This window comes from Miniopterus natalensis, chromosome 18 (genome assembly GCF_054644295.1).
Source record: "Miniopterus natalensis isolate mMinNat1 chromosome 18, mMinNat1.hap1, whole genome shotgun sequence".
In the NCBI taxonomy this organism is placed as follows: domain Eukaryota; kingdom Metazoa; phylum Chordata; class Mammalia; order Chiroptera; family Miniopteridae; genus Miniopterus; species Miniopterus natalensis.
Genome location: NC_142098.1, coordinates 15,233,285 through 15,248,738, shown reverse-complemented (window position 1 = coordinate 15,248,738; position 15,454 = coordinate 15,233,285).

Below are 15,454 nucleotides of genomic sequence, written 5' to 3'. Positions count from 1 at the left end.
GGCCTCCCATCCACGCCCCGAGAAAAGCCCCCAGGCCTCCAGCGCGAGAACCTCGAGCTTCCACCCAGACAACCTCCCAAGGCAAGAGCGGGGCCTCCTCCCTGCGTCGGAGACTGCGCCCCAATTAGCTCGGAGGCTCCGGGGAAGTGGGGCTGATTAGGAGAAACTCAATGCCAGCCCAGCCGGCGCGCTCCGGGGTCTCCCTCGGCTGCGCCTCCAGCCCCCCGGGCCGCTCGCTGGGACCCTTGGCGCGCCAGAGGCCTAGGTTCCTCCAGGTTGTGCGTGGCTTTGGCGCCGCCGCTGTGCCAAAGTCCAGGGCGCCGGCGAACCCCGGTTTCCTGTTCATCTCCTGGTGGCGCCTGCAGTTCAGCGGGATCTCCCAGCGCCTCCACGTCCAGGGTGCAGGGAAACCGGCCCGAGGGGCCCTGACATTGGGCCCGGTTCCTGGTTTCGGGCTTGACTGAGAGCTTGGGGATGACAGAAAAGTCCAGCCTTCCCAGCGAGGGGAGCTGGGCTCCAGTCAAACCCGAAAGGGCCAGATTCCGCGGGCAAATTTGCCTGCACACCCACGCCCGCGATTTCCCGCCGCCGCCGCCGCCGCGCGGAGACCCGCCTCGCTCGCGCTGCGCCTTCTCCACGGCGCGCACGGCCCGGCGCGCACCGGGGGCGCAGGGCGAAGCTCCCACGGCCTGCGCCGCGACGAAACGTGCCCGTCACGTGCAAGGGGCCAGCTTAACATGTAAAGGCCCCCGTGAGTCTGGTGCGAAATCGCTGGCCCTGCGAGCACAAACGGGCATCGTCCTAGCACAGGGGCATCCCCAACGGGATCAATTAAAAACCTTTGTGCTACCTTTAGGGAGTTGGTCTTGAAAGAATGCGGTCCAGGACATAACCTAAATGTATGTAACACCCCCCCCCCCAATAATAAAAGGCCCAGAGGCGAGGAAGTCGGAAGAATGTGTGCGGATGCGACAGGGTTTCTGTTGGTGGATCACAAGTCCCGCAGATTTCGCGGTTCTCCACTCGGGGCGATGCCCGGGGCGCACCGGGGCCTCAGCAGCTCGCCCTGTGCACCCTCTGGCAGCCGAAGCGCCTCGCGGGGCCGCCTGCTGCCCAGGCCCAGGCTGACGGGAACTGCAGCCCGGTGGCCAGCTAGGGCCCGGAGCTCGCTCCCAGGGCCCACGGGGGGTGGGGTGGGGGTGGAAGCGCCCAGCGACTGGAAGACGCCCAGGGTGTGCTCTTCTGATGGGAAGCCGCCTAGCCCACTGAGGTCCCCTGTGTCCCCGCCGCTTTCTTTTCCCTTTGGGGCTGGAGGGCTGGGGATGGCCGGGCGGGGCTGTGGCACCAATGCCTGGCCACCCCCCTGCGAGTCCCCTACTAGCCGCTCTCAGAAGGTAGTGGAAATACCGAGCTCGGGTCTGGGCTCGGCCACCACCTCAACGCCACCATTGAAGTCACCCCTGAGCCTCAGTTTTCTCATCTCTAATAATACTGTCTTCGAGGAGCTTTGGGGCGGCCTCACCCTACTCCGCAAGAGATCTGGTGGTGTGTAGGTGTGAGCAGGTGAGTTGGGTGGCGCACTAGCTGCAAGAATCCGTATTTTGTAAGGGCCCCTGTTCAGGGACTTCCAATCAGCACCCAGTTTGGGAACCATTAAGCTCCCCATCTTCTGGTATGAGCCCCTTGGACGCTCCCTCCCTCCCCAGGGAGGAGGAGGGCATCTGTGAGGCTCAAGACACGGAATCTTGATAGTGGGGTTGAGTCTGGGGCTCTGACGTGGCCTCACCGCACCCCCCCGGCCCCCAACCTCCAGGTCAGAAGGCCCCTGAGCCCCATGGCTGCACTTCTGATGGTGGTTCTCAGAGTGCAGCCCCGAAACCACCCTCATCAGAAATGCTTGGGTGGTCTGCGCAAACTGCAGATTTCAGAGTGGGGCAGGGCATGGCGAACCACGGGATTGGAATCTGGAGGGGGTACCCAGGAATCCGCAGTCTCTACAGATTCCCAAGTGGTCCTGTGAGTGCTAAAGTTTAAAATTTCTCCTCCGCGGTCGTTTCTCTGGGCTCCCGAGAAAACCCCAGAGGAGGCAGCTCAGCGTGGCCTCTGCTGCCCCCTCCCGCCAGCAGCCCAGGGCGGCGGGTGAGTGTAAAAAGTCGCTGATTGAGAGAAGGTGGAGCCCAGCAAGCCCACTCTCTCCCGGCTAATGTTTACCAGGCTTACCGGGCCCTTGGTGGGCGCTTTTCTCACACACACACACACACACACACACACACACACACACGCCTGCTCACTTCATCTCCAGTCTTCAGGTAGGTCCTATTACTACCCTCCCTTTCTCGATGCAGAAACAGAGCTTGGACGGGTTAGGGGACTTGCTCCAGACACTGCTGGTAAGAGGTGGAATTTAAACTCAGACCCAGGACTTTCTAACTTCCAAGCCCATGTCCCTAACCATTGTATTACTTGGCTCCTCCAGCCACGGGGTCTAGTGAAAAAAGAGGGAAGCTGAAGCGTGGTCCATGACCAGCCTCTGCTGGCTGCCAGCTTCCACTGGTGAGATCAGGGGCCACAAAGGGGTCCGGAGTCTCTAAACACAGCGCCTCTCACACTCCTTCCTGCCGGCAAGCTGGGGGGGGGGGGGGTCATGCAGATGGGGTGGGGAGAGTAGTGCCACAGCCACAGCTCAGACCTCTGACATTCACCTCCTCTCTAGGACAATGGACTTAGCTTTCATGAGTTTCCACCATGGCCCCTCATGAGCGCGCCCTTGACTTCCTGGGGCCCCCTTAGTCCAGCAGAGAAAAGCTCCGAAGTTAAAGCTGACAGTGAGGGAGGCCAGCCGGGGCCGCACCTGTCTGTGCCTCCCTTGTTCTGCTGCTGGGATGTCCTGGGCATCAACATCTCTGGGTTCTGGGCTGTTTAAAGAACAGCCCTTGTTGGGCATCTCCTGCGGGCACACCCTGGGGCGGAGCTCTGCTGGGCAAGCAGTGTGGCCGGTCGCCTGCACAGTGGGGGGAAAGGCCGTGTCCCTTCACACTGGTACACTGACTTATTGTAGGACCAAGACACACCATGGGCCTTTAACAATTATATTATGTGCTTTGGGGATGGGCAGGGAAAGAGGGACAACTGATATTTGCAAGTATGAAATATTATTGGGACGAAAGAACAGAAAGACAGGAAAAACCACCTCAGATTCGTTCACTCAAGAGACACTGCACACCTACTATGTGTCTGCCATTGAACCAGACTGAGTTAGTGGCTGACATACCCCGGTATCATGGGTTGACAGGCCAGTGCACTGTTTCCAGCGTTTTCCAGCACCAAGACACTGGGGTGAGGGAGGGGTTCATGTCCACATCCTGAAAAAACGATGTCACCAGGGCCAAGGAAACCGGAACCAAAGCAGAAAGACCCCGGGGTGGGCACGGTCACCAAGGCGCCCCCTCCAACTCTCACAGTGTAGGCTGGGGATGTGGGAAAGAGTGAGTCTGTACAGAGTGGACAAAGTCTGGGGCCAGGTGTGGGCCACACCCATAGCTTATTTTCTACAATGCTTTGTGTCAGCACAACGGCAGCGCAGGCAGAAACGTAGCCGGTGGGCAGTGGTCTGGGGGAAACAGTGGAGACAGACCTCTCTGAGCATCTTATTAAACTAGTGGCATCACACCGAGGAGGCATGGACCACACACCCGTGTCCAGGGTGCGGGGCCACAGGGCAGCAGGCCGAGTTCTCAGATGTCCCCTGGACAATCAGATGTGTTTGGAAATTTCCCCCAAAGCAAGCCATAGATCAGCCATGTGTTTCTGCGTGGTCACAGCGTGTGAAACGGGAGGCCGGGCATCTCTGTCCAAATGGTCAGAGGCTTGGTGAGGCAGTGTCAGACGTGGCCAGTGAGGCGTGAGAGCAGTGGGTCCCAATGAGCTTTCCAGGGGGCTTCTCTCCTCTCCAAGGAGAGAGAGCTCAAGGTCAGGGACACTCCCAGTGAGAGGAGAGGCACCTGACCGCCCCGGCATGTCACAGCCTGGCTGTTTCTATGTGAGGCAGCAGCGCCACCTGCTGTCTGCTTCCCAGTTTGTGTTGGGGCAGCAACAGAGACTGACAAAAATAAAGGGGCCAAGGAAAATCGATTTCCCAGCAGCCTCGGCCGCACACCATGTGCGCAGATGAACCTGATTTTGGCGTTTCAGGCCCTTTGACCTTTGTTAAGGGGTAGCTGCCTTTTTTGGGGAGAGGGTCAAACGAAATTAGTCTTTTCCTAATTACACAAATGATAGGGCTTATTTAAAATAAAATAAATAAACCTTAGGAAAACGAAAAGAAAGCAAACATTGCCCCCCCCCCCCGCCCCAGACAGCTGTGTGGGTCCCGGGAGAAGCAGAAAACAAATGTAGTGGTTGAAAGTGTGGGAGTCAAGGAGCTCGAGTTCGAGTCCTGACTCCACCTCTTCCTGACTTTGTGAGCTTGGGCAGATGCTTCTCCCCTCCGTGCCTCAGCTTCTCCATCTGTAAAATGGGAATAATGGTGGGAGCACTGCCCCCAAAGCACTGTTGTGAAGCTTAAATGAATTAAAATCTATAAAGGGCTTACAGGTAAAACTGAGGCACAGAGAGGGTAAGCAAGCACTCTGCCCAAGGACACCCAGCTTGCACACGTCAGAGCTGAATTTACTGCAAGCTCTGGTGCGCACTGCTTCAACACCATGTTCCCCAATGGTCAGGCATCTCTCTGGTGTTCCCCACAAGCCACTGTGGCTTCCAGTTACCCCTGAGGCCCTGTTGGTGGTCAAGAGATGAGCCATCGGGAGTTTCTCCAGAGGACAGGCTTCTCCCTTGCTGACTGGGAGAGACCCTGGGGCTAAGGCCAGCTCTGCTGTGTGACCTTAGCAAGTCACAGAACCTCTCTGAGCCACATCTTTCTTACCTGAAAAATGTAACAGTACCTGCTTCATGGGGATCTTCTAAGGGTTAAATGAGTTAATCCCTCCCTCTGAGACAGGGAGGGATGTTTAGTTTGCTCACAACTCAGCACTTTCAGGGCCTGAGTTTATTGCTTCCAAACTATCCAAAGTGCAGAATGTCCACATTACATGGTCACATGTCAGCTCCCATTTTAACCTTTGTGATTTATGGACGTTGAAAATAAAGGGGTCCATTCACAGGGAGAAATCCTGCCCTGTTAGAGGAGCAGGAGTGTGGGTTCCACTATTTAGAAGTCTTTGCTGGTTTGAAAGCTCGCCCAGGTGGTCTCAGGTGAAAACCTGGGATTACGGCAAGGCCTGGCAAAGTGATTGGGACTCATGGGGGGAGTGTGGGATGGGGACCAGCGGGGCTCTGCCTCGTACCAGGGAACAAGCCACCACAACTCAGTGCCTCATCTACAGAGGAGGCAAGGCTGGCCCAGTGCCTGTCACGCAGTGGGCTTCCAACAGGGGTAGCTATTGAGGCATGTGCAGATCAGAACTGAAGGGAGCAGGACAGACAAAATGCAGAGTGGACGAGCCGTTGCCCACTGCCAGGAGCCTCTCCCGCAGGCTTCTGAACTGAGCAGACCTGGGCTCCAAGGCATCTCTGCCACTGGCATGCGGGCGCCCTGGGGACGTCGCCCCACTCCTGCACTCCTCTAGAAAGTGCCCTGGCTTTTCTGCCTCTTTCTACCTTAGGAGGAAAAGTGAAGACAATCTGCAGTGAAGGGTGGCAGGGATAATTCTGGCTTAGACTATGATCTGCTACAATTTAAATCTCATCTTCATGGCCAGCCAGCGGGGGCACTGTGGGCAAGGTAACTCCTCTATGCCTATGAAATAGGGAGTCCCTCAAAAGTGATTGTAAGGACTGAAATTATGTGCTTGTGCTTCTGTGGATACAATTTCCATTCATATAGTATATCTTCAATCACATCATATAATCTACATGAGTATCATTATTTATAATATTAATGAAATTATGCAACTGATTATTAATGAGGAACAAATCATCTTCCAATCTTAAAGCAGCAAAATCATTCATTTCACTCCTGGCAGCAGTGTGGGGAGGGCTCATGGGGAACAGCCTGCCTCTGCTCCAGGAGGCATCACGTGGGCCTTGCCACGGGCAGCTTGGGCTTCCTCACAGCATGGTGGCTGGGTTCCAAGTGTCCCTTGAAGACAAAACAGAAGCTGAGCATTTCCTAGGCTCCTCATGCAAGTGCACAGTGTTGCTTCTGCTGCAGCCTATCAACCAGGCTATCCCAGAGCCCAGATTCAAGGAGGTGGGCATAGGCTCCTTCTCTAGAGGCAGGGAATGTCAAAGCACGTAGGGGCCAACTTTTACTACTCCCACAGCATTTAAAACAGCTCAATAAATCTGAGCTATTATTATAAGGAGGAAGCTTCAGCAGGCGATAGAAGCCAATCCAGCTGAGGGTGTGACCCCCTCCTTCGGCTGCAGGAGAAAAGGGCGGGTGGTCATGTAGGCAGCACCCATTAAAGAATGCTGTTGGGAAGTGGTTCTGCATCCACCTACACACTAACCTCTCCTCCTGCCTGCACGCGTGGGGTTCTGTGTAAGACTTATTTTGAAGAAAGATGTTCCAGGAACCCCTGCCTCCAAAGGAAAAAACATGTTGAAAATGAGTGGAGTCCATGGTCCATAAGTTTTAGGAGTATCTGTTCTATTTGGAGCATTGGTTAGATTAGATCCAGGCAAAGGGGAAGTAAGTTTAGCAACACCCGTTTGGTTATTTGTGCTGGGGGCAGGGGGAATGAAAATCAGAATCAAAATTTTAGAGAGTCATCTGCAACCCAGGTGCTTCCTGGGGGGCTGTGGGGGAGGGCAGGTGATGATGTGTGGTGATGCTCCCACAAAGATTAGAGGTGCAGGAAGGAATGCTCATTTTCGCTCCTTTGGCAAAAAGCTTCACCGTCCCATTGCAAATAAGATCACTGGCCCCAGTACATTCACACGCAGGATTGCGGGGATGGGCACTGGTGTCTGCCAAGGGGCTGGCGGAGAGGGGTGCTTACACCACGCTTACCATCCTGGACCTGGCTTTTGTTCTTTTTAAATGTTCCCATCTGACATTTGATTCTTCTCTCCAATCTCTTTGCCAAATGTAAGTTCTTTTGCGGTTTTAGCTTCACTGGCTCTTTTCTCGGGTAGTTTTGTTCTCAGCCTGTTTGCCACGTTGTGTCATCAGCAGCTTCTTTCTCCTGTGGTGTGTGTGGCGAGATATGTGTGGGTCGATGGCCAAAGGACACTGGAAGGGCAGAGATCCAGAGTGGAGGGCAGGGTCCCGCCCCTGGAGCGGGGGGGGGGGGGAAGCTGCTGCTCAGTGGCTTAGGTGCTGCTTGCTGGACTGGGGAGGACCGTGTAAACAGTGCTATCCTTGCTCTGGAGAAAGTAATGGAGGAAAGCAAGCAAGGGTGGTTTTTCGGGGCAGAGACCAGGACCCAGGCACCAGCTTTCCCTCTGCCAGGTTTTGGAATCTTGAACAAGTCCCTCAAGCCTTTGAGGACAGCCTCATTTGTCATAGTTCATGCAGGTAAGGAATTCTTACTGCAAGGCTGAGCTCTCGCCCGCTGGGTCGTGCAGCCCTGGCCTCAGGGCGTCTTCAGCCCAGGGGGCCCAGGTGTGAGAAGTGGGTGCAGAAGTGGGAAGAACACTGGCTTTGCAGCAAGATCTCTAGTAGGCGCAGCTCAGCTCTGCCAGAACAGATCTCTAGTAGGCTGTGGGACCAGGTCGGAGGAATCACTTCATTTTGATCAGCCTCAGTCTTCTCATTTGTAAAAGTGAGGAGGGCACTGTTTTCCACACCACAGGGCCAAGGTGGCAGGGGCTGGGGCCTGGCCCACAGGGGAGATGGGATGCTTGTGCTTGTCCATACTGGGAGCCAGACTCCAAGAACCAGGGCACAGATACGCTCCCCCCTGTGTGTATCCGTGCAACACAAGCACAGCCCTGAGCATTCCAGAGATTGATGTGAGAAGTAGACGAAAAACATTGTGAAGAATGCTCATCCTCGCTATCGTTCCAAAAAAGACTTCAGTAATACTAACTAAAATCACCCATGTGTAGTGACAAACATTAGGGAAGCACACACAGAAATCACAATGGCTCTGTAAGGTGCTGGGGCTACTCTTTTTCTTGATCTTTTCTAACTGTTCTAAAATGCTTGTTTTTAGAGTTCTTCTGCACCTTTATATTGGTGGGAATCCTATGCAAATATTCTTTTCAACAAACAGCAGAACTGGGTCTGTCCATGCAATACTTTGATGGAAGAACAAGAGGTTTAGAGGTGCTTATTCTTTAAAAAATATATATGTTATTGGTTTTTAGAGAGAGGGGAAGGGAGAGGGATAGACACAGAAACCTTGATTAGAGAGAAATAGCAACTTCAATTGGCTGCCTCCTGCACACCCCCTGCTGGGGATCGAGCCAGCAACCCAGGCATGTACCCTGACTGGGAATCGAACCAGTGCCCTCCTGGGTCATGGGCGACGCTCAACCACTGAGCCACACCAGCAGGCAGAGGTGCTTATTCTAACCAACCACGCCTCTTCATCACACCGAGAAAACAGTTGTGAACCACTTACATCATTCAGATGACCTCACGTACAGAACAGAAGCCATCTATGAAAAAGCCCTGCAGAATGTCAGCGCAGATCCCCGCCCGTCAGCGCCTGCATCACAGCCTGCAGCTCAGCCAAGCGGAGCAGAAGCCTCAGCCAAAGGATGCCTGGGTGTGGCCAGTCGGCCGTGCGTCCCACCCATTTTCTTGGGCAGTACGATAGAATTTAGGGAAAATATGTGGAAGGAAAGGAAGGTGGAAGAGAATGGATACCAAAAGTTTGGTTTTCCTCCTGAAAATGAAAATTCTTTTCCAGATGTTAAAACTGGATTAGATTAGAAACTTCCTTCCCCCTTTAGAATAGAAGTGTTGCCAGTGGAAACTGGGTTCTTCCACAGAGTCAGGATAAAAGCATTTTGGGGACCCAGGCATGGGAGGACGTGTAGTGGTAAGATTTACTGAAGGAAAAACAGAAGACTGTCTCCAGGTGCCTGGTGTCTCATCCAAGACCAGGTGGCTCAGCTCCGTGGCTGTGGAAGAAGTCCAGCCTTGTCTTCACCAAGCCCAGAACAGGGACCAGCATCCAGAGATGTGCCATCACCGGGCATCGGAAGGGCATCCGGAGCTGCCATAGTCCAGTCCAGTCCAGGCCAAAGCTCAGCCCAGCTCAGTCTCTGTCCCCACCAGCTAGCTGAGTCTCTGTCCCCGGCTGTGCCCTGGCCACCGCACCCAGGCCCAGGCCTGGAGCCTGCCCAAGCTTGGGCCCACGCAGCTGCCCGGCCGCCCGGCTGCAACGACCTGTGCTTGGGGCCGCCCGGCTGCTACCCGGAGAGAGCACTCGCACACCGGGCAACAAGCGAGCAAGGGCAAGTTACTGCGACAGGCCTTGGCTAAGCTTTGCTTCCATTGCCTGGGCTTGGGAAAGAGCCCGCTTCCTTTCAAACTGACCACTTTCTCCCCTAGTCCCTCGTGTGCTTGTGCTGGGCCCTCCTCCTACCCAAGCTCTTTTCAAGATCTTCTAGGGTGTCAGGCCCTCATCCAACCCTACCCCATTTTCAGGCTAGATGCCGCCCCTCTGTGGTCGCCATCTCGGCTCCCCCTGCGCATGTGCCAGGCAAAGGACCGTCCCCTCTCTCCCTGGTAATCCTGGCTAAGGGCGGGTTGCCCCCTGGGAGACTGGAAAGCTGATCTTCCCCGGACCAAGTCCCCTTTGGCAGAGGATGTGGCTTTCCCCTGGGGTGTCTGAAGCTGTGACTTTCAGATTTAATCAGGCGCAGGCAGTATAGCTCCCTTCTCTCTTGGTAACTCCTAGCTGCCTACGCTAACAGCATGACAAGAATTAGGTGCCTGCTCCCAAACTCCACAGAGAGGCAAAGAATCTTCCACGCTGACGGCTTTGTCAACTCGTTAGGGGCAGCCGGATCTGCTGGCCATATTTTTATATATAGCTAAGGTTTGTTGCATTGGGCAGTTTTGAAGAGTCTAATACTAAATAAGCGCATGGAATGCACTAGTCAGTTTCCCTACTTGGAGAATATTCTTCAGATAGCTCATCTTGGGGCCGTTTGCACCAATCAAAACCTGACATTCTGAGAGGGGACAAAGAAGTAAAGTCCTCCTTAAATCCAGGGACTCGCTTATGCAGCCCTTCCCTATCCCAATGTTATAAGACATTCTCTTGTACTATCTCCAAATTCTTTTGTATTTTTTACGTCTATTGTTAGCCTGGATTTTATTTTTATGTGTGGTATGGAATCCAAGCTGCTCTATTTACCCTTCAAAACAACAGCCAGTAGCTCCGATTCCATTTCTTAAGCAGCAAGTCCCCCACTATGAAGTTACTCTTATTTTCTAGAATCCCACCGGCTTCAAAACTTTCTACTCTGTTTCACTGATGTACTGTTTTGCCAGCACCACACTGCTTTAAGCACTGACAACTTAGGGTGGGTTTTGATATCCAGAAGGCAAATCCCTTTTCTTTGTTGACTCCTCTTGAGCATTTACTATTCACCTTATCAAGTTCCAGGAAAACATCCTTTGGGATTTTGATGGTCATGTATAGAATGCCTTAACACAGGGAGAAGTGATAATTATAATATTGAGCCTTTTCATCTAGAACACAGCGCATCTCTTTATTCAGATCTTTCATCATATCCAGGAAAACTTTATAACTTTAGCCATGTGCCCCCTGGACTGTTCATTAGGTGTATTTCTGAATTATTACTGGTTTTGGTTGCTATTGCGTAAATAATTTTTCAGTGAGTTACTGATACCATACGGGAAGGTCGCTGATGTGTATGCTTCCCTTGTTTTGGGTTTTGAGAACTTTTTGACATGAAGTCAAATCTTCCGCTGCAATAAGTTTTGTTTACTTTTCCCAGTGTTTCATACTTTTCATCTCTGTCCTCTTTGTGCTAGTTTCAGGAAGAATCATGTGGCTTAATCTTCCAACTAATTGTATCTGTGTCTCTCCTGCCTTCAGTGTGACTACTTAAGTTTAATTCACGGTGTCTTTAATTTCTAAGACTTGCTTTTTTTCCTTACTAGTTTACTCTTTTTTTGATGGATATGATGGCCTTCTAGTCACCTTCTGATTCCTGTCTTGACATTTCCACAAGGGCTAGATACTGTTTCAAGATGCTGGTTTGCCTCAGTGATCGGAGATTCCTTATGTCTGCTCCTATCTGTAGGTGAGGGCCCAGGGCGCAGTGCTGGTGTAAGTCCTCTCTCCAGGCAGGAATCCTGTTACGGGACATTTATACACACACATTGGTTACAGAAGTCTGTGCTCTGACACTACCTTCCGCAGCTGAGGGGAGCCCCTCCGTTTTGGATGATGGGTGGTCTTGCCTTCCATATGTCAGCTGCAGCTGCCACTGTCTCTTCTCCTGTTCTCTCACCTTCTTGCTGACTTTCTTCTCTCCTCCACACCACATCTAATATAAATGTCAATGTTAAAAATCACATTTTTATGTTTTCAAAAAATATCTTTACCTATCCTGCTCAACTCCTTTTCATTTCTGCCTACTTTCAGCAAGCTTTCTTTTGAGAGCAATCTACCCCACAGGGCTTTTAATTCTAGAGCTCAGGATTTCCTGTGTACTTTGAGATCAGAGCAGAAAAGGTAAAATATTGACGTGAATTTTTCATAGAAAAGTGGAAACTGTTTTCTCAGATTTTTCATAAGTACAGAGCAGGCACTGTCTGAAATTTGCTTGTTTCCTGGAGTAAATCTTTTTCATAAATGCTCTTCCTTCACATTTCGTGTGTCAGATCCTTTTACTTGAGTCTGAAAGGGCCCGTGTTGATCCGTCTGCTCTTTACTCACTGTACTCAGATTGTGTTTTTCCTAGAAACTGGCCACACGGGTTCTCCTTAGGCGCTGTTTTTTTACTTGTGAGCTATCACACACTTTCTCTCAGATCTCAACAGAAGGGACTGTTTCCAGTTCAATGGCTGAGTCATCTGAGGGCTGGGAGGAGCTTGGCTATGGCTCACCAGGCAGAGGAACCTAGGTGATGTGTGCCTTCTTCTGTCTGGAGTCATCTCCATAGCCAGGGGCCCCCTGGAGTAGAAATGGCAGCTTCCTATCTTCATAAACGTGCTCTCCAGCAAGCTCAGTGCTGTGGTCATCCCTGCCTACTTCTACCAGGTCTCTTTTGTCACCTGGGGAATGGCCATCACCACCAACATTCACTGATACCCCTAAGGCCCCAGGGCCTGCTGCTCATGCTGCCTCAGACTCTTGCCCTCGATGCAAGGGCAGGAGACAGGACCTCTGGATCAGTCCTGAGTTCTGCCCCACTCAGAGCTGCTCTTCCCTGTCCGAGAGGCAATCAGCGGGGTCTCTGGGCAGCTGGGCCACATGGCCCTCCACAGAAAGTACACAATCATGAGCACTTGCTACATGCAGACCACACATTTTGCAGCATTATTTCACCTAACCTTCATGAATCTATGACTATTTGTAGAGGAGCAAATGGAGTTCGGAAATAAGTAACTGCCGTGGCACAGCATACCTAACACTGGCAAAACTAATGCTCCCATCAAAGCTGTTTGTGTCTGAAGCTAATCCTAACTGTTCTAAAACTGCACAGAAGACTGAAAATAAATAAAAGGCGATGTCAATCAAGGCAGCTTAAATGGTAGGGTGATGGGTGATAGCCCTTGACCCTTCTGATATTCCAAAATTTCCACAATGGCTATGTTTACTTATTTAAACAGAAAAAAATCTAAGTGATGATGACCAGTGAAGCACAAAAGAAACAGAATGTCAGAACTGGACAGGCCTTAGAAACCAATGACTCTGACCCGTTTGCTCCAAAGATGAAAAGCTACAACCTGGACAAACCACATGACTTGCCCACAGCGCAGGAACTGTGAGCAGAGACCACAGTGGAGCCTGCGCTTCTGGGCTCCCAGAGTCCAGCACTCATTGTGAGTTTCTGGAAACTGTGCAGCTGCAGATTTGGCACGAGTAAAATCCACTGGCAAAGCACACCACCATTTAGAAAAATACAGGATGGGACCCACAAATCAAGACAGCTCCACTTAAAAGATGTCTATATTTCTCAGCACCTTGTCAAGGGGTCATTTTCCATTATTTTACCTCATTACCATCATGTAAATTATACAATTATGATCTTGACAAGTACTCAAGAGTCTTGGGAACAAAAAGCTGAGTCACTGAGCACTTGTCCTGTAATGTGAGTGCTCTTCCTGGCAGCTCTGAGAAAGACCATCCAAGGCCAGCCTGGGGCAGGACGGAGGAATGAAAGGCGGGTATGGGCTGTTACATTTGGGCTTATATTTCAGGCACGTGGTCTTTAGTTTCCCTTACTAATTTTCCACAACTATAAAAATGATAAACTCATTCAGATTATCTGTATATCAATAAACTGGGATTATTCTGGCTGTGAGTGACAGAAAACCCAAGCGACCTGAATTAACCAAGAGGGATCAGTGTTGCCCAGCTGGCATGGCTCAGCGGTTGAGCATGGACCCATGATTCAGGAAATGAAGGTTCGATTCCCGGTCAGGGCACATGCCTGGGTTGTGGGCTCGATCCCCAGTAGGGGACATGCAGGAGGCAGCTGATCAACGACTCATCATTGATGTTTCTCTCTCTCTCCCTCCCTTCCACTCTCTGAAATCAATAAAAACAAATTTAAAAAAAAGGGGGCTCACTATTGATGTGTGTCACTCAGCAGTCAAGCAGGACGGGACCGGGCCTTCCAGTGCTGTGATCAGGCTCTGGTTTCTCTCTCTGGGTCTGGATGGAGTTGCTCCGTATTTGCCAGGAGTTGTTCTCGCAGCTGGGGTACAGCGGGGAGGGAAAAAGACGGGAGACACATCTCCTGCTCTCCTGGAGTGCTGTTCCAATGGCAAATTAACAGTAACAGCATCGACAAAAACTAACCGAGAGCACGCCAAACGCCGGGGGTATTCTGGAAAACACAGAAAACTAAAACAAAGAAAACCGAGTGAGGAGTTCAGATGGCCCGGCCGCTCCTCCGACGCCGCACCGAACGCCCAGCGACCAGACCCAACCGGCCGCGCCCGCGCGGGTGGGCAGCCCCGGCCGGGAGAGGGGCAGCCCGGCGGCCCCAAGGCGGGAAGGCCCCGGCGCACTGGACAGAGCTCTCCGCCTTCATTTTATTCCTAACAACTTAGAAACGGAGTCTGAACCGAACGAGCAAATCTAAGGAGCGCGGAAGGCAGTAGACGGAAACCTCGCTGAGCGGAGGCCTAGGCCGGAGGAGCCGCTCACGCGCGCGCTCCACGCGCCCCGCCGACCCCGACGGGACCCCGCATCTCCCGGGCGGGGTTCGAGCGACTGCTGCAGGCGAGGAAGAGATTCCTTCCGCCGTTACAGCTCAGCCAATGGGAGGCTGCCAGGGCCCAGCCAATGAAAAGCCACCGCACTTTCAGCCTTGCGTCCCCTCCAATGGACTCTTCGTTTACATCGGCTCCTCCCAAGTCCTCTCCGCCGTTCCTCGGGCTGCGTGTGTGGTTTGCGTTAGGCCGCGTGTCCTGAATTGCGGTTCTTTGTTGTTCCTGAATAAAGCCATTTTGCTAGAGGAATGTCTGTTTGTTTAAGGTCAACAGGATAGGTTTTTCTTTCCAAAGTCTCCACAGTATTTTCATTGTAAAACCAGTAAGAAAATGCTTTTTCCCAGGGAGACGGAGTACCTTGAGAACATTTTCCTGAAAGTGCGTGAGAGGCCCGGCCTCTTGAGGCATAATGATGTACTTAAAATACACTCAGTGAGACCCTCAGGTGAAAAAATGAAATTTCCAATGCACGTACATTTGAAAAAAAAAAATCTCCACTTAAATGCTTATTTTGACGTTGTGCCCAGGATCAATTGAAAAAGCGCTCTGTTTAGAAAGCATAGTTCAGCCAAAATCCAGCTTGTTTTTTAGGAACAAGGAACGAGAGGAAAAAACTCGGAAAACAAGGCACTGGGCAAATGTGAGTGTGTGAGCATTTGCAGGGCTCCGTGACACAGGCCTGCATGACTCACTTTCCAGAGCCAGCCCCTCCTAGAGACAGCGCTTCCTGCCGTGGGCAGGGGCAGCTGGCCAGGAGTGGAGAGTGAAGCCCAGAGGTGAGAGGGGCTGGAAAGGTAAGGAGAGGGCGGAGGCGAGACCACTCCACCAAGGGTCCCTGTCACATCAACTCACCATTTCTGACACCAGGACTGAGGTGAGACAAGTGGTTTGTACCCAGGAGGCTGTTACTTGGCTTCTGTGATTTGAATACAGCCCCCCCTCCCCTGCCCCACTCCCGCCCAGTAGTGCCAGGCCAAGGGTCCTGGGGCGTGAGCGTGTTTTCTGGTTTGCCCCACTGTGCTCCTGCATTTGGTCCCTGCAGGACCTCTCCTGGCAGGATCCTCTGTCTGT